We start from the raw sequence: 19,655 nt of genomic DNA, 5'->3' as shown, positions 1-19,655 counted from the left end.
AGAGTTCAGCAGTAGCATCCATGCTCCTGTTTCAGATGTGGCTGTTTTCTTTTGCTATTATTTACATTGTCTGCAGCTACTTTAAAACCGGATAGTTGATGAGAGCTGTATTCATCACTTTTACTTTTTTGAAGCTGCTCACAGGAGAATAGGAAATAAAAAGAACTTCCAGGGATATTTTAAGGGAAATATAACCTCTGTACTAAATGGCTATTTTGTTTTTGTTTTGTTGTTCCCTCTTCTCCTAACACATTAAAGTTGTGCTCAAAAACTTAGCAAAGCAAGTACTTATCCTCTAACAGAGAAACATTAAATGTATTGAATTGGGGAACAGTGGCAGTTTGTCATTGACACAGCTTTATATAAGATCTTTCTTAAATTATAAGCAGGAAAAACAATTTTTTTATTTCACAGAATATAACATGGCAGTCTATTTTGTCTCAACAAAAAAATTTCATTCCTTTCATGAGAACAGATGCCAGATTATGTATATTATTTTTAATAAATCACTAATCATTAATTGTTCAAGTTGTCCTTTCATATCTTTGTTTAAATGAGACCTAAAATCAAAATAACGTACAGAAGCTATTGTTATGCTAACATATACGTACTATTGCAATTAACTACTTGCTACTTCTTAATGGTGCTGAAAACTTCCTTTTGCGTAAATGTTCTTTTTTGGAGCATCTTGTCTTTCTACATACCTGTGCTATTTTTATAAAAATGTTCACTCTGTGACAGCTTTTTTTTTCTTGGTGTGTCTCAAGAATTCCACTTATGAGATGTTGTATTAAGATACAGAATTCCAATTCCACATATGGCATTATTCCAAATTAAATAATGCAACTGAGTGAAGCAACTGGATAAATATAGAAATCTATATAATTGAAGATACTTTTAATAAAGATAATTTTTAAATGCAGCTATTGGAATTTGGAAATGGAATTAATGTACCTTAAGCATTGTAAATGGAACTTTGTAATGTACCTTAAGCGCTGTAGATGGAAAAATTCAGGAAGGTTATGCAAAGCTGGTCTTCATTTAAGAGTTTTTTCAAAGACATTTTGCTGCTTCAAAAATTGCCGTAAATATTACAGTAAATTTTCTCTTTTGACTTTGTATGACATTGAAGTATAAGTTTTGCCTATAGTCACATGTTAAGAAAAAAACAAATGAAGACCAGCCAACCCCAGCTTTAGGCTGTACTCATAAATGCCAGTGCATTAGATTAGACTGTTTTAATTATTTTTCTTTGTGGTTACTCTCCACTCATGGTTGTTGTGCTCTGGCTCCATGCAAACCAGGTATGATGCTTATGCACAGAATCTTTGGTCTTACTTTATTTAGGAACTAAATCTCAGATGAGGGAAATAAACTGAAACCATGACAAAATGGAAAATTCCTAAACAATTCTGGAATTAGAATTTTAGATGTGGATTTCTGCTGTGGGGATGTTATCATGGATCATTTGAAGGATAGAAAATGGTTGTCATAGCAGACTGCTGCAATCTGCTGACCTAGACCTAAAATGAATCTACTTTATTCACTGGACATTCTAATTAAGATATTGCCAAATATAATTTGTTTAAAGAGTCATCAAACATAAAATTTGATAGCCCACACATTATTAGTAATAAATAAAAATAAATATGTGAGAGGAGGAAGATCAGAACACGTGTGCTGTCTGTGTATGTGATATGTGCTGGCAGCTGTTCTAAGTGAAGTAGGCTTCAATTTAATTTTAACTGCACTACATGTTTGAATACAACTAGAGGCATAACTCAGAAGAACAGCAATAAGCAACATTATTTATTATTATTATTATTATTGTTATTATTGTTATTATTGTTATTGTTATTATTATTATTATTATTAATAATATTAATTTATTAATGATAGTTCTTCAATACAGAAAAAAACCCCAGAATATGAGGTCTACATCTCGGTCAGGTTTTAGATCATAGATTCCATCAGTAATACTGTAATTAATGAAATTATGTTGATTTTCCTTTTCTTTCCTCCTAGTCATAGGAAAATATTGTAAATATTTTGAAGATCATTTTTGAAAGTGTGTTGAGCTGCAAACTTATTTAAATCACCAACATGTACGATCAGTCTGCAATCCCTGCTTGTTTTCATTGGTTTTTAGGAAAAATTCCTAAATTGATTCTATGATATTATTTTCTAGTTCTTATTACACTGAATGCACTGTGTGAATACATCTCTGAGGGTTTTTATACCAGTTGAAAAATGATGCTACCTGTCTCTGATCCCAATTATACACACCCATTTCTTGAAAAATGTAATATTAGGTATTGATCTCCTTATAGCACTGAATATAAAAATTTCATGAAAAATAAGGAATTAAGGATGTCAAGTTAACATAAAACATATAAAAGTTAATTTTAATAGACATAGTTTGGCTAAGAGAGTGACAGTGATCAATACCTTCCAGGACAAATTCTGTTATTGCTGTTTGCAAATAATTAATTGATTAATTATTAACCATGGATCCAACATAGCTTAACATTTGATGTAATTAAGGGACACACTCAATGAACTTGTGCTGGAATGCTCATTAAAAGGTAATTGAGCAATGTAAAGATTTAGATTGTCCTAGAATCTTGACTTGCTATCAGAGGCTTTCTATACTGGACTCTCATGGCCTGCAGGGACATAAAGCAGACAACAAGTTTGGAATTTATAGCCCAGGGAAGAGTTTAACCTCAGGCATCAGCTTTAAGTTTACTGATATTGTTAAGAGCAATACAGCTGTTATCTTTCTTTAAAAAAAGAAAATACAAGAAGCAAACATATTTTTCTGTTTCTGGCACTAAGATGTGAGAGAATTTGGTGGGTGCCTATTCCACCTCTATTTCATAGTTACCACCAGTTACAGTGCAACTCCTAAAACCACAAAGTACATGACATGATGTTGGAAAGGATGGATAAATATAATTGCCTGGCAAAAGATTTACAATAGTACAGCCAGGATGAAAACAATCCCCCCTACTGATTAGACAATGCCCTTACCTACAGAGGGGTCCAAAAGTCAAATGGACTGTTCCATCTCAACCCTCAAAATGTATGTTTCATCCCACACCTGTAACCCTCCCCTGAAACATCAGGTGCCTGTGACCCCATTGGCCCAAGTCTTGTTCTAGCCCACCTTGAAGCCCCCTGATAAGGGGTCTCCAAGGGGCCAGACACCTTCTTGGATCTTCCCCCCTCTTGGAACTTCCACCCTCTCCCAGAGCATCCTCTCTACCCCTTGTCTCTCCCCTCCCCCATCCCCTCAGGCATTGCCATGTGCTGCACCTGGCAGCTCCAAGCAAGACCTTTCACCATCCCTAATAAACCTGATATTCTAAGAGCAACCAACAGAGATCTCTCGTCTCCATTCATCCAAGCCGTCCTGGAGCCCAGCGTTTCCTACAACATGACTCATCTGTGGAAATTTCATTTGATATCTGAGATCAATGGCATATTTAATGCATCTAGAACCATAGATAATATCATTTTAATTAAAAATGCTAGCAGAGTAATTACTTTTTAAGCATATGGCCACAGATAAGAAAATTGAATGACACTTAAATTGGGTTTGTAAGAAAATGAATTTGCATTAAAAAGTAGCTATTAGCCATTTCAGTGCCAATGTGGGACATCAAGGTTACAGATCTTTGCTCTGTAGGTTGAGAAACCTGGTTTGTGAGAGCTGATAGATTTGGGCTTTAAGGAAAATGAGGTCTCAGTGATTTTTCTCATCTCAGTTTCAGTTTAATTAGTGTCATCTCTTGGAGAAGCACTTGTTCCTTTTAGGGAATAGCAGACAAATGGCCCCTTAAAAATCAGGGGAAAATATAATTGTTCTGTAATTAAAGCAAGTGTACAGTCAAAACTGGGGGTGAAGGGACTATTTAATTTGATTTCTGGAATTTATTTATTTTCTAAAATCATAAAATATTAGCCCAGTTAAAGTTTCAGTATAGCAAGGTTTGAAGGGATATAAACTGAAGAAGAAAGCACAAAAAGCTCTTCCTGATGTTTCATCACCACCTTTCTGATTCAAGATATCTTTTTTCCAAATGAGAGTTGGCATCTTACTCATAGCCTTTTTAGCCTTAAAAATTACTTTAGTCAAGTTTTGCTGCATCAAAAAAAATAGATTATTCAGTTTATTTTATTCATTTATATCTCAGTTTATGTCTAATATTTCAAAGCAAGATTACAAAAAATGGATGTTACTTTTCAAAATTAACAACTTTTATTAATTTCAGGAATTCCTTTTTAATATTTAAACTGCCAAAAACAATAAGGGACTGTGAGCTGAAAGTGTTCACTCCCTATCCAAAATGTTTTCCTTTGTAGATTTTTTTAGCAGGGAATTATTTAAGTCTGAATTATCCTGAATATCACACTCTTTTCCGGGCTCACGTTGGTTCACATCTTCATATTGTATATTGAGTTGTATCTTGTACTCTTTGGCAAGGAGAAATAGTGCTGTCATTGTTCATTCCCAAAAAAAACCCCGAAACAGCCTAAGAAAAAACAACAATGACAACAAAAAACCAAACAGACTGGTAACTGCAACACTCCCTGCAAAAAGCAGCACTTCTCTTAAAAACAAAGCCCTGAAGCAAAAATAATTCTACCACAAAGCCATCTTTTAAAAGGAAGGAAAATACCTAAGTTTATGTACAGGTGAAGACTACTTTTGCAAAAGATGGTTTTTTTGACATTATCCAGCCTCTGATCTGCTTATTTCATTAGACTTTATTAAAAACCATTTCCACCTGTAAGATTCTTCAAATCTTTTATGACAGCTGAACATCCTGTCTGGAAGAGAAGATGTCAGCAGACAAATATGAATACTAAAATATTCCAACTTTTTTCTTTTTTTTTTTTTTGTGGGAATTGCAGCAGTGACACATTAAGCTCCAAGTCCTTCAGCAGGTAGGCTCTTCTTGGAGAATTGCGAATGCTATGCTAAATTAAAACCAAAATAATTACAAAAGTAATCAATATTCTGTTTTAATACTACATGTCTTGTGACAACTGGACCTACCTAGAATGTCTCCATAAACCTGTGTTCCCAAAAAGATGTTCCTAAAGTGCTGTTTGATTGTCTCATGTTATGACTGTGTCTGAGCAAAGGTAATAATTATATAGGCAAATTTAAATTCTTGCATCTGTATATGTTTCTCCTGACTACCACATAGAAAACCAAGAAAACATACTTTATGCTTATAGTTAATTTCATATGGCTTCTTAGAATTATTAGAAAAAACTTAATCTATGAATAAAATTATGGAGTTTTTAATGAATAAAAATAAAAAGAAAATTTTGAATAAAATGTTATGAATAAAATTTTTATTATTAAAATTGTTTTCCTAAGGTAATTGTTGACAATTATCATAAATATTCGAAGTCTCTTGAAAAGTTTTTAGCTATCTTTTTATCTTATTAGGTTCTTGCATTTTGCTCAGGTTTGATTTGCATGTTCCTCCATAGATATCCCTAAACATTTGTTTTTGTAGGGCTGGCTTTCTCTAATGGGTAATAACACTCCTGAGTTCCATCCCAAAAGCCTATGCATTTTTCTACTTCTTAACAGCAAATTTATACTTTGTTTCCTGAAAAACTGAAAGTTAATTATGTGGAGTGTTAGTCAATAAAAAATGTGATAGTTCTAACTGTTGCTAGTCCATGCGAGTTCTGCATTTCTTCTTGGGTGTGTTCCCATCCCGCTGAGCCTACATGATGCCACAGTGTTATTCCATTACAGATGCAGGATTTGCTATTGCCTTACTTCACTGAATTTCCTGGGGTCTGGTCAAACCCTTGCTTCAGTCTGCCAAGATCTCAAAAATTAACAACCCTGCCCTTCTACACCTTGATTTGGTGCTGTCACCTGGAGAATCTGCTCTGGGTATCTCTAGCAAGTGTTTGCACTTGGTGGGGTTTTTTCCTGATGATTCAAGTCTGGAGGGTGGCAGGCCAGATTAATTCATATATTATCTAAACACCATATTCATATCAGTCCACTTGGATTAAAATGGTTCACTGTTCTCTGTCTTCCCTTGCCAAATAGTTCATCTCCTAGAAAATCACTAGACTAGTAAAGCCTGCTTTGTTTCTTAAATTGGATGCTTTGTTTTCTGTTAGTGCAAGAACTTGAAAATTGCTTTACCTAATTGGTATAACTGTAATGAGTAACTACAGAAAAAATCCCAAATACATAATGAGACTCCTCATTAGAGGATCTTCCTTGAAAAGTTTCCCTTTGAGAAAGAGGGTTGGCTTTGCAAAACACACATGGGGGTTTATCTCATGTTACTGAAGTGATGCAAACTCCTCCTCCAAGCTCAGACTTTGTATTTACGGCAAAATATCTCAACTGAGCACAAAAGCATTGAAACGAGTTTAAAATCATGGTCACCACGCATCACAGACCATGCCATGAATATTTGGAGCTGCTGCTGTAGTACCTGTCTGAAACATCCTTCTGAACTTACAAAGAAAAAAGAGTTGAGCATTGCAGAAAACATAGGTTTAGTCACTTGGGATGAAAATGATGGTAAGTCTAGCAGCTTACCAAAAAACATGCAATGAGCATTCCTTTTTTTGCCTGGACAAAGCATCATTTGATGACAAGTGGAAGGTTTTAAATTTCCCTTTAGAAAAGATTTCACTTCTCATTTGATTGGATTATTCACTCACATTTCACAGAGTCCAAGCTCAGCACTCTTCTGTGCAATCATGCTGTATAATGGTTTTTACTTAAATGGGAAAAATAAAAGATGGTCTAAGCCCTGAGTACTGTTTTTTGTTAGCATTGCCCTCCTTTTACATATTTTTATCACAGATGGAAGAATGCAGCTGTAGTAGAAAGCTCTATTCAAGCATCCCTTTGTTCTTAAAATGGTGCTAACCATGCCGAAGTTGTGGGTTTGATTCCTGTATGAGCCATTCACTTAAGAGGTAGACTAGGTGATCCTTGTGGGTCCCTTCCAACTCAGAATATTCTGTGATTCTCACATTTTTCCATCCTCATGCTTACCCACTTTCTTTTTCTTCCTTTTTCAGTTGCAAAGACATTCTACCCTTCAGACTCTTATGTTACACTATGAAATTATGGTTGAATGCTACCCAAAATAACCATTTATCAATTGAATTAGTGAGTGTTGCAGATTCCTTGTGCACAAGAAAAGAGAGTTGAAATTTATATGTGTGGAAGATTTAGTTTTCTTTTGGAGGAACGAGGTATAACTGTGCAATAAACTTGTTCTAATGGTTTTCCCTCTTTTTTAATCTTCTTCCTGTAGAAAGATCCATCTATGTTAATTTTTCTTAGCTGAATGTGCACCTTTGTCAATATATATGTATTTTTTTAATCACATCATGATAGAAATTACTATAAAGCATTTTTGAGTAATTTTTTTCTAATTTTTTTTACTTAGAAATAATTTTAACAGAATAAATTAGAAGTTTTGATATTGACTGTTATATTTGCTTGTAATATTGTTAAGTCTAAAAGAGCCCAAGGGTTTAAGATATAAAGCAGCTTAAAAATGAATAAACAAAAAATTTCCACTTCATTTCCATAGCAAATGCAGTGACAATAATAAACAACATTTTTTAGACAAAAGACAGAACTCTAAATTATGGTGGTGTCATTTTTAAAATGAGTTTTATAGCACAAGCATGAGGCCAAATATTGGAAATCTATTCAAAACTATTTTTTCTGAAAGCTTGAATTTGACTTTCTTGTTTTAAGTGCAGTTTTCTTAGTCTGAAATTAATAAGGACATAGAATTTACATGTGTTGAAAACAACCTTTTACTTTTTTTTTTTTTTTCCTGGAGTATTTGACAATAATCATAAAGAGTTTTTGATATCAATCTAGAAAACACATAAGGTAAAATATGACTGGAAATAAAAGAGTAATTAATATCAAATATCAGTTACTACAGAGTTTCTAAACCTAAAATAAGGGTTTCTCAGTGTAGGTGGTTTATTGACTAGAAAGTAGACAAGCTTCCCAAACCCTAATTCTTAAAGGTTTATATTTTGCTGATTGAAACATTTAAGCTGAAGCTCAAATTGTGTTCTTCCATAAAAGATGCCAAACCTGGTGGGTGTTTGTAACACCTAACAGTAGGCTTCCAAGACAGAGTGTAGATCAGGCACAGGGTAGATAAGAAAAACACAAGCAGTTCTTTTCATGGTATGTTCCAAACAGGTTTGTTTCCTTTCCTTCCAGAAGCAAAAAAATAAAAATGAAGAGAATTTTCAGCAGAAAGTAAATGGACTGTAGTATGTTTCTTTTCAATGGAAACAACAAAGTTTCCAAGAATAAAGATCAGCCATCCTAATATTCTTCTTTTTCAAAGTGACATTAACCCATTGATTCCTCTGTCCTCTGCAAAGGCCTGGCCTCTTATGATTGATGATTATGTCTATGGGAAAGATGGGTTTCTTTTAAGCCTGAAAAAAAAAATTCTTGGTGTTTCAGGGACTGTTGATGCTGTACTTGTTTTCCTATAGGAACTTTTGCAGAGTTTTACCCAGATGTGGAATTTCTGAGATAGATGTTAGCTTTTAAAGGCAGAAGCAAGAAGAAAAGACAAATCATGTCCATCACATACCTTTCAAGCTTCTCTTAACCTCAGGTTATAAGTGGAGTAATTTTGGAGTTATAGAGTAAAGTGTGGGGGAAATAGGCACTTTTTCATACAACAAAAGGTATGCTGGTATAGTCCTCTCACTTCCCTTAGACATTTTTGTGGGAAAAATTTTTGTGACTTACCCCTCTTTTTAACTTTTTTCAGCAGTAAATTGGCATAATTTTAACATCATGTCTTCTCTAATTTACCACAAACTATGTTTCTTTGTTCTGTAGAAAGAGGGAATCCCTTACATGTGAAATTTACTTCAGGTTTATTATCATATTTATCATTTAATACTTAGCAGCTGTATTTTCTGGTCAATAATACATATATTCCTGGATTTCCAAAAAAGAATTCTAACTGAACTTTAAGTTAATAGCATTTTTAATGGTTCTTTCACAATATTTAGAAAACTCTAGCAAAAGATTTGCTTCTGATTTTCTCTTTTGAATTTTCTGTCCCTCAAACAGTAACTATAGTCATTTAAATTTCTTACAAATTCTCTCTGAAAAGCTTCACACAATTTATTTGGTGATTTTAATAAAAAAAATTAGATCAAGGCAATACTTGGAATTTTACTAATGTGCAATCAGATTTGCTGCCCAGAGGAACCATTTTGTAGTTCTTTACACTGGGGAAAATATCTAATCATTAGTTTCTTTAGCTAATTCAAAGACATTCAACATTTCTTAAAATATGACTATTAAGTAGGTTAAGAATTCTCTCATTAAAATATCCACTGTTTCTTTCATACATTATACTTTAATTTTAAAAGAAGGATGCTTTAAATATCCAGGGTTTGTTTCAGACACTATAACCTCTTTCTTTTTAACAGTTATCATGTGACTCTTTGTGATTTAGTTGAGATTTGAGTCAGAGGTTACAGCTGAATTTAATGACCTTGCTATTAAATACCATGGGTAAAGATTCAGATGTCTTGTTTTAATAAAAACCTTGGTAGATATTCTCCCTTTTCTGCATCCCAGGAACCACATTCCCTAAGTGTCACCATAAGTGAGCAAAAAGTTTAGCAGTTCTAAAAGAACTTGGTGTGGAAGACTGTGAAATCCAGAAGAGATTTTATCATTAGACATAGGTGCATAATGGCAGGTGTACATCCTGCTGCCTTTACCAAGGTTTCTTGCATTGCAGAAAGCTGTGTGAAGTTCTCAGTTTATTGATTTGTTTTGCAATTACGTAGGGTGACCAGGTTAAAAGCAAACCTTCAACATGTCTTTAGGTTTTTTGGCAGTTTTTTCTGTAATTCTTTAATTTCTCTTCAAAGTACTATTTTGCTCTGCTGTATTTTTTCTTGATCTTTCTTTTGGTCCTCAGTGTAGCATGTTTGTCAGGTCTGGAAAATGACAAAAACTGTTATCAATAATAGCAAGGGGTCAAAGGTCTTTATGGGCTCATATAAGTGTTTTTATTACAATTTTATTAGTGAATTATTCAACGCTTTCCAACTCTAGGAATTGTGTTTCTTTGTTAGTGATGACAGAAACGAAACACTTCTCTTGCTGACAGAATGTGGCTTCATATACCTTGTCTGTGGTCCATGGAATTGCAGTTTTTCTTTTTTTGATTTGCAGTGAAACATTGCTAATTTTTTATCATCTCTCACAGTGCAGTTGGACAGTATAAATTACAGGCTACAGTCAGCCTTCTTGCTTTGTTTTGTGTCTCTCAGACACAATGACTAAGATTTTCAGTAATTATGTGAATTTCTAAAAGGTCAGTTTTACTGTGTTACTTATCATACTCATAAAATGCAGCTAATCTTATCTTTTGACTTCACTTGACTGCTGAATTTGTAGGTTTTACCAGAATCATAGAATAGCTTGGGTTGGAAGGGAGCTTTCAATATGGTCCAGTCCAACCAGACCTGAACTGAGTAGGGACAACTAGATCAGGTTGGTGAAACCCCCATCTAACGTGACAATATTTCTAAGAGCATCTACCAACTCTTGGGGCAACCCATTCTAGTGTTTTGCTAACTTCATTAAAAAAATATTTCTACTTATATCTAATTTAAATCTACCCTCTTTTACTTGAAAACCCTTTTTTTACTTTTTTTTTTACTTTGTCCTATCACTAGAATCCCTCTGTTTGCTTGTTTTGTTCATTCAATTGTGGTGTTTGAAATACAATTTATTTTAATTATTTATTTTATTCTATTTTCTTTTCCAAGAGAGTCTACAATTTGAAGAAATAATGTGAGCCTAGTTACTGTATAACTACTGAGATTTAATGTTGTTTTATTGTTTTGGGAAATGGGAGAATCTGTATGGGTGTGGCTGATCATATATCTTGGTAGTTTCCATATAAATCATAAACAGAACAGGCTTCCATACAAACATATTTTTAAAAAGGTAGTTGAGCATCAGAGAGTAATAATGGAAGCATTATTCACTTAGTCGTGCCCATTTAGGGATCTTGGAATGTTGCCTGGAGACTTAGGATGTCAATGTGCTAAAAGGGCCCAATACAAACCCCATTAATGTCAGTAGAACAATACCCACAGAATTACATGAACTTTAAATCAGGATAAGCAAGTGCTCCTGTCAGTACTTTATCTGAGTCTTGTGCAGGCTCACAAAGGTGAGGAGAGGTTTGCAAGCTGGAATAAAACACTTCCAGGTCCCAGTAGTAAATCTCAATAGGTATGATGTGATGGCCCTAAAATGCACTGGGTTCTGTTTTGTATTGGCATTACTTAACAATATGAACTGATAACTTCTAGCAGACATGCAGAAGAAAATTATGTGGACAGAAACACCCCAGTTTATCAAAACAAAGTGACTTGCAGTTACTTTAACTTTGGAGTTCCAAAAACTGTGCTTCCTCTCTAGCAGCTTTATTGTTTTCCTATATTTACAAATTTCCTATATGAGAATTGAGTCCTGTTCTGTAGCTGGGGCAGATTTTAATAATTCTTTTTCACGGTGCAAATTCTAATGGTGCAGTTACCTCTTGCCTGCCAGCAAAACCCACATTTTTCTGGGAAGGAGATAAAAATACAATTGAAGAGAGGATGCAAACTGCAGCTTGACAGATTGCCATTAGTAATGCAGAAAGGACATGTATGTACTCTGACTTGGTACCAGCCTTTCCTCTAGTCTTTTGCTTGTCTAGATATTATCAGCATAGGCTTTGGAATCTTTGAATATAGGCCTTAGATACAGCTGGGAAACTTTCACAGCACTGTAACTTTCAAACATCTGAAGGGAGAGTGTCAAGAGGATGGACCAGGCTCTTTCCCACTCTGCCCAGCAATATGACAAGGGGCAATGGGAAGAAACTGAGGTACAGGAAATTCTACCTGAACATGAGGAAGAGCTACTTTAGTGTGCAGTGAGAGAGTACTGGAACAGATCACCCAGAGACGGTCTGGAGTCTCCTCCACTGGAGGTATTCCAAAACCATCTGGATGCAATCCTATGCCATGAGCTCTGGGATGACCCTACTTGAGCAGGCAAGTGGGACCAGATGATCCACTTCTAACCTGTGCAGTTCTGGGATTCTAGGATTCTGCAACAGGAGCTGCAGTCAGAAAGCAAGTCCCATCGAATGTGTTTTTCAGTACAAGGTGTAAAATAAAAGGAGGAAGGGTCATCATGTGAAACAGTGCTTATTTGATTTATTGATAGATTTAGTGTTAAAATTCTTTAAGAATGAAAGTTTATTAACAGTTTAGCCTACAATATCTCTTTTCCCAAACAACTTCTGAAAATTGAAATCTTGAACAAATGAGATAAACATCCTTAGCAGAATCTCAGTGACTGTATATAATATAATTTTAAGATGCTCACAAACCAGGATACTATTGTCTTACAGAAGATCTCTGAAACTGAATTAATGCTTACGATGTAATCTAATACAAGAAAGGTACATAAATGGCTCAGTTTAAAGACTAATTGCACATCACGTTGTATTGTCAGATCTGCCAGTGTCTGACGTGTTTGTGCATTATTGCAGACAAAAAATGTACTGCCAAAGAATGAATAATGTACCTTATAATGGCATGCGTAATTAGGTTTGTGTGCTTACAGGTGATCAGAACACTTTTCAACATCAAAAAGATTAATTCAAGAGCTATAATGTACAGTGAGATCAAGAAAAATTCTGGAATAAATTTCCACCTCTTCTTATTTAGATTGATCCATAAACCCCAACCAATCAAAAATAAATACCTAAAAAACAAACCCAATCTCATTACAAACCAACTAACCAACTAACAAAAACTCCAACCAGGAGCAAGAAAAAAAAAGAGGAAACAAAAAACTAGGAAAGATTTTTCTTGACTGCCAAGTTTAATTATCTGCTACTCTAGGTTACTCATGATCTAATCTTCCTCATATGCTCATATTTCCCTTCATTAGAGCTAGTCTGTGTCTGCAGGGGTTTTAAGTCCTGCTTTTAGGTGCTGCTTCACACCTTCATTTTCTCATGGTTAGAAATAATCTTCTAATTTACAGTGCAATTTTCAGACCAAATTACATACCTTTGTTCTAGCACTGATATTGTCTTTTAGCTTTAATAGCTTGTCCCTCTCCCTTGTGTTTGTTCCCAGAGGTACTTACAGAGAACAATCATCTACCCTCTTATCTTATGTTTTGCTCTGCTAAACAAGCCAAGCTCTTTCAGACCGCTCATGTAAGATAGGCTTTGCTGTCTCTACACTAATTGTCTTTCAAAAAAATTTATTGGAAGGCACACTTACTGGAAAATAAAGTTTTAGTGTATGCTGCAGAGCATACAGAAACACACATTTGTTTCAGATCTAACCCTGAAAGTTTTCGTAAGAAACTGGTTCAAAACTACAAATAATTAAATACAGATTTAATTACAAATAGTTAAATCTGTAAATTGAAATTACAGGCAATCTAAATTCAGTAATAATGATGCTACCTTATATAAAGAAATTTCTAGAAAATTATACTGGTCCAATTTACTGTGCAGCACAAGTTCCATGCCAGGGTGGTGATGCTCCTAAACAGAGACTATAGAGGAGCCCACATTGTCCCAGGGTTACTTTTGAGGTACCATGTTCTATGCAGGGGCTTGTGCTGGTTGCACCGAGAATAAAACAGTGAAGAAAAAAGCATGAAACAGGGAGTCACAGTAAAACATTGACATGGGCAGGGCCAGAACTAGAATCCTACATCTTAAAAGTCTACTTCCTAAGTATGCTAAGGATACAAACCAGTGTATACAGCCACAGTCTTACCTCAGCCTCCTGTACCACCAGAAGACTAACCAAAGGAACTGGGAGAAAATCTGTATAATCCTCATCACAAACAAGAGAATCTGAGTCCAGAAAGGAGACAGGGCAGGTATTGAACAGAAGTTGAGTGTTCAAAATGGAAAGGAAAGATGTTTCCCTAAGCGTTAGTTTAATTTTTTGTCTTTTATTTCCCCTTCCTATACAAAAGCTGCATGAATAATTTAAAAATTCTTTTAATTGGTCATTAAGGAAATAATTTTATGTTCTCTGTGTTGAGGCTTCTTCGTCTGTCTAGGAATCCAACAACTATTGGGGATGGTTCTTGGGATCAAATTCCCAATTTAAACACAAAAGTATTATATTTAGAACCTCATTATCTAAGCTTAACCATCATCCTTCGGTGACCTTAAATCAGTTGCCATCCCAGTTTCCTGCAGTGTGTAAACTCCTGGCTTCTGAAGGGCATGTCCATGAGAACCTGGATTCAGACAGGCCCACCTCTGTGTATGAGGCTCACCAGAATTCAGTTCTCTCTTCTGAGTGAAGTTCAAAGAAAATCTGAACTGGTTTCATTAATTTGGTAATTAATCTCCTTAACTTTAATGCTCTGCCCCTGCATGTCTTATCCTAGTTCAGCCAATGAAGAGAATTAATTGTTTCTGGATTACAGACCATACAGCCTATTGAAACTCTCCCTGTAATAAGGCTCTTTGCTTTTATTTGCTTATATTGAGAGTGGTGATGTGGACAGAGCCAGAAGTAGAAAACTACATCTTAAAAGTCTTCTGAAGTATGCTAAAAATGCAAACTGCTGTAATACAACCAACGTGATTAAGCTTTTGCAGAACTTTGTGATAGCTCTGACTAGTAGTCACGTATTTTTGAAGTGTTTTCCTGATTGAAAGAAAGTAGATTTAGATTAGATTTTAGCAAGAAATTCTTTACTGTGAGGGTGGTGAGGCCCTGGCACAGGTTGCTTGGAGAAGCTGTAGATGCCCCATCCCTGGAAGTGTTCAAGGCCAGGTTGGATGGGGCTCTGAGCAACCTGGTCTAGGTTAATGTATCCCTGCCCATGTCACAGGGGTTGGAATTAGATGGTTTTTAAAGTCTCTTTCCTCCCAAATCACTCTGTGATTCAGTGATTGCAAGGGTATCATACTTTTAAATATGTTCTTGGTGACATTTTAAAATCCATCAGTATCTGTATATACTCTTTATTTTACTATTGCTACATATACCAATATTCTACTGACTCTCAAAATTTTGTCATTTCTTACACTACTTGATGATATGTTTTCATTTAGTGCAAAAAACCAGCAGAGATGAAACAAGCAGTCATAATAATTTATTGTAACTGAGGATGTTAAAGCCCAGCTTATTGAGCCATGTCGATATTATGCAAGAATATTTTTTTATTGCAATCATACTTTTGTAGCTATCAGTTATGTTGCTTATATGGAAAACCTTTATTCTTTGTTTTTCTCTTTCTTTAAATTCTAATGAAATCAGCTTACTAACAAAATGTAATCAAGGGTCCAAATTATATATCTGATTTTAGAAAGTGCTTATACCATTACTAAAATATGAAAGGGGTTTAGTCACATCCCAGCTAAATCATAGTTTTGCTATAGCATTTATAATTTGTTATGCATATGGATATTCACACATACACACACACACACACACACACACATATATATATAGCTTTTACCAAAAATAGATGAGTAGAAAGTATAATAACATTTTCTTCAAATAGTACTTTTCTGTTGGATAAGTCACTCATTTTTTGTAGCTAAATGGGAGAACTTTTGGACTAATGAAGAAATTTTCCTTACTTAGATAAAATACTTATGGATGCTTTTAAACTTTTAATTGATTTCATGTCCCACAATGTATTTTATAAAGGCCTGGAGATATTATGCCATTTTAATATTTATCTCAAAAAATTGATTTATGGACTATATCTGTACGAAGTTCATCATCTTCTCTTATCACAGAACATGAAGAGTTTCCAGTCTAAAAAGCAATCAGTGCATTACCTTCCATGATGTTAAAGCTATATAAATATGTATACAATCATTTATTTTGACTTTATGCTTTGGACAGATGAAGTAGAACAAGAATCAAAATGGAAAAAGACGATAAGTCTGAATGAAAATCTGAAAGACCAGTGAGGCTGCAACTAATTCATGCTTTCTTTCAACTGCAGCCATACTGATGTCCCCTACCATGGCAAAATGGAATTTAAGGTCTGCTTGCTTTACTAGAGTTACTTGTATTTTATCACTACTGATGATGACTGCTTGGTAATAAAATTTCAGAGTTCATATCCTGAGAAAATTCATGTTCCTGTGCTTACTACTGTTTGATTTTACCAGGCCTAGTCATTCAGCCATCAATCTCTATAACTAGTCTGTCCTTATGGATGAAAAAATGAGGAGGTCCAAGATACTCTTTTAATCTTGACTGAACACTTCATTGTATTGATAAAATCCACTAGGAAATACAAAGGGAATTATTTTTTAGAAAATATGGATATTTTAAAAAGTGCAGATATGCTTAAAAATTGCTTTTAACCTGCTCAAATATCTAGATATCTTCATATAAACAAAAATTAGTGAGACTGGAAACCATGTACTCATACTTTGCATGAGTCAGTATCACTGGTGGGCACTGTGTATGATAAAGGATGGGCAGGAGACATCTAGATTGATTATCTTGTTGCTTTCTCCATGAATAGAAGAAATAAGCCTAAAACAGTAATTTTTTTTTTTTTAATATCTAAAAATTTATCTACAGATTATCTATGTAGATACAATATGAGGACTTAAACCTTCCTGCTAAAGCAGACTGTAGACTTGTTTAGGATTTTCTGGTAAAATATTTATTCCTCTGCTAAAGCTGTCACAATTTTGATAAAATTAGCTTGATTAATTAAAAAGTACAAGGATATTCCACCTAAATTTTAAGACACCTTGAACAAAATGGAGGGTTTTTTTTATTTTCTCTTTATTTCTTTTTTATTATTATTTTGATTGCTCAAATTGCAATCTGAAGATACTTTATAAACATTTTATAGAAAAAGAGATATTTTAGAGACAGAAATATATTTTATATTCATGTAATTTGTAGCTGGACATAGTGAAATTCAATTAAAAATTTTAAGTTAAGCATATGATAAACTGAATCTTAGAGGGTGGACTTGAAGTGAGAGTTGAAATCATTCAATAAGGTAGAAAATGGAAAAGTATGTCATAATTAATCTTACATGATGCTATGAAAAAATAAATTACAATACATCTTCAATGATAAATTTTAGTGAGAGATGCAAAATTAAATTCTTCATGCACAGGATTGGACAAACCACATTTGCTTCCTCTGTTAATCAAAAGCATTCATGGCAATTTGGAAATGCCTAAAGGACTCTAAAGGGGTACCAGAACTAACTTTACTGATGTAAAAACATTGCTGTATGAAATGCTGCAAGAGAATCCTTTAACACTGAGCAACGACTACCAGGAGAAAAAAATATTAATGGCAAAACATTTATTTCTCTTGAGAGGACTAAATTCATGCAAGTGAAAAGATAAACAATAAAAAGAATGTAAATAAAAGAAGAAAACATAATGAGAAACAACAAAAATCCTACTCAAAACCCCACAAGAGATGCAGCAGGGCATTTTTTATTTCTTTAACTTCAATGCTATTCAGGAAATCTGTGAAAGCAAACCATGAGGAATATTGATCAGTGTCAATAAATGGGAACTGAAAAAGTTCCTTTTGAAGATTTTCAGAAAATCTAAGGTGGAACTAACTAAACCAACAGACTGGTCTTTCTCTAAGGAAGAAGTCTTGCATGATGTACAGGTTAACTGGAAGTAGCAAACAGAAAAAGTTTGCAATATAAAATGTACTTATGCATTTGTAGACTCAAAGATAACTGATAATGACACAAGTTAGATTAAATGTTAATATATGTTAGGTAAAAACAGCCTAGTCATCAGGGTAAAAATTTATGAAAATTTAAAAGACAGTTGAATGCTTCCATATAACTTCAAAGAAATATGGATTATGGGAACCTAATTTTTTTCACCTTATGCAAAGAAACATTTTAGTTGATGTATTAAGGAGAGAGAAATAAAATGTTCTTATTAAGTAATTTCAATACTCATTTTAGGTTTTGTTTTGTTTTTTTTTTTTTAATAAAACCCTCAAAATCAGTCATACCTTATTTTTTTAAGTAAACAAGATGTCCTAAAAGATAAAATATGTCCCAAAAGCCCTCAAGGATAAAAGAGGAACAATTACTTGAAAAATCAGAAGAACTGAGATCTGAAATAGAAATAAGATGGTATAAATGTTGATAAAAAACCAAAAACAAACGTTGTTTCTCTTATATGCTATAAAAGTTCAATGTTTGCTGTACTAGAGAAGGTGTAGGAGGTATTACACTAAGTCCAAAAGTGAGTCAGGATGTGCTCTAGCACTTTTTCCAAAAATACTACCATCAGTAGATTCAGAATCATGTTGCAGAAAAAAAAAATAAGGCAGTCTGATGAATCACCCTTGCCAGAGACACAGAAAATACATTTAACAGACATCAGAAGGGTGCACAGGCAGCAACATCACAAACAATATAAAGATGTTCTGAAAGTTGAGTTCCACCATTTTCCCAAATGTGTGTTACGTGTCAATTAAACCTCATCTTCTCGACTGTGCTTTGTACATGCCTATGAGTGGATGTATAAATAAATAAACAAAGAATGTTTCTGAAACTTTTAATTGTTCTATCTTTCCAACCAAGTACTATATACAGCCAGTTGAAAGATTTTTTTTTTTTTTTTCTGGTCTTCTTCTGTTAATGTGTTCATTTAACTGTGATTAAGAAAGATGGCAACTGAACAGCAAGAGAAACTGGAGGTTGAGGGAGAGAAAAATGCAGATTTTCTGGAAAATCCCTGGCGTAACTCATGCTTTTTCCCTGACCTTCAGTCACCTGTTTTTTTGCTCCATCTCCTTTTCTGTAGGAGATTTCTGGTTGTTATGGTGTGCCTGATAACAAGGCTTTTTCCAGAATTTGTGGGATAAGAGTCTAATGACTGCAGTGCCTGCATGACAGCTAGCAAGCTTGTTAGACTCATATATAGTCAACTCCCAGTGAATAGAAAGGCACTGAAAATTAAATTCATCTGCAAAGCTGCCTCTCATTTTAAAAGTAAACCGGCACCATTTGTACACTGAAAGTTGAGATACATTATTTTGTAGTACCAGGGAAGTGCTTCTATTCAAAAAGCACATTAGAAGAAATGTAATCCTGTTTGGCAAAACCTGGGTTTTATGCAGTGAAAGTTAAATAATATTAAAAGCATTCAGGCACCATTGAAGTTATCCCTTTATTTGAACAATGTGATAACGCCTGCGTGTTTTTATCTACTCAGTCAAAAATGATAGAGTTTAAGCTCCAGCAAAGAATGAAATAATGCACCCCAAGGTTTAGAAAAATCAGTCAATTGAAATAAAAAGGAGATAATTCTTACTTATTTGATTGTTTATTTAATACCAGAGACTTTGTGTCTAAAACAGAACACATTAAGGAAATTTGATCTTAATAAAAATGTCTACATGAAAGCAGTTAAATGAAAAAATCTTAATTCCAGATTCATTCAAAATTCTTTGCCATATGTAGTCTGGAAATTAGAATCCCTACCACATCTATGTACTACTACTTACTTTTCTAAATACAGACTAGATGCATGAGT

The sequence above is a fragment of the Taeniopygia guttata genome, chromosome 1, assembly GCF_048771995.1.
Source record: "Taeniopygia guttata chromosome 1, bTaeGut7.mat, whole genome shotgun sequence".
NCBI classification, from domain to species: domain Eukaryota; kingdom Metazoa; phylum Chordata; class Aves; order Passeriformes; family Estrildidae; genus Taeniopygia; species Taeniopygia guttata.
This window is presented reverse-complemented; position numbering follows the sequence as displayed.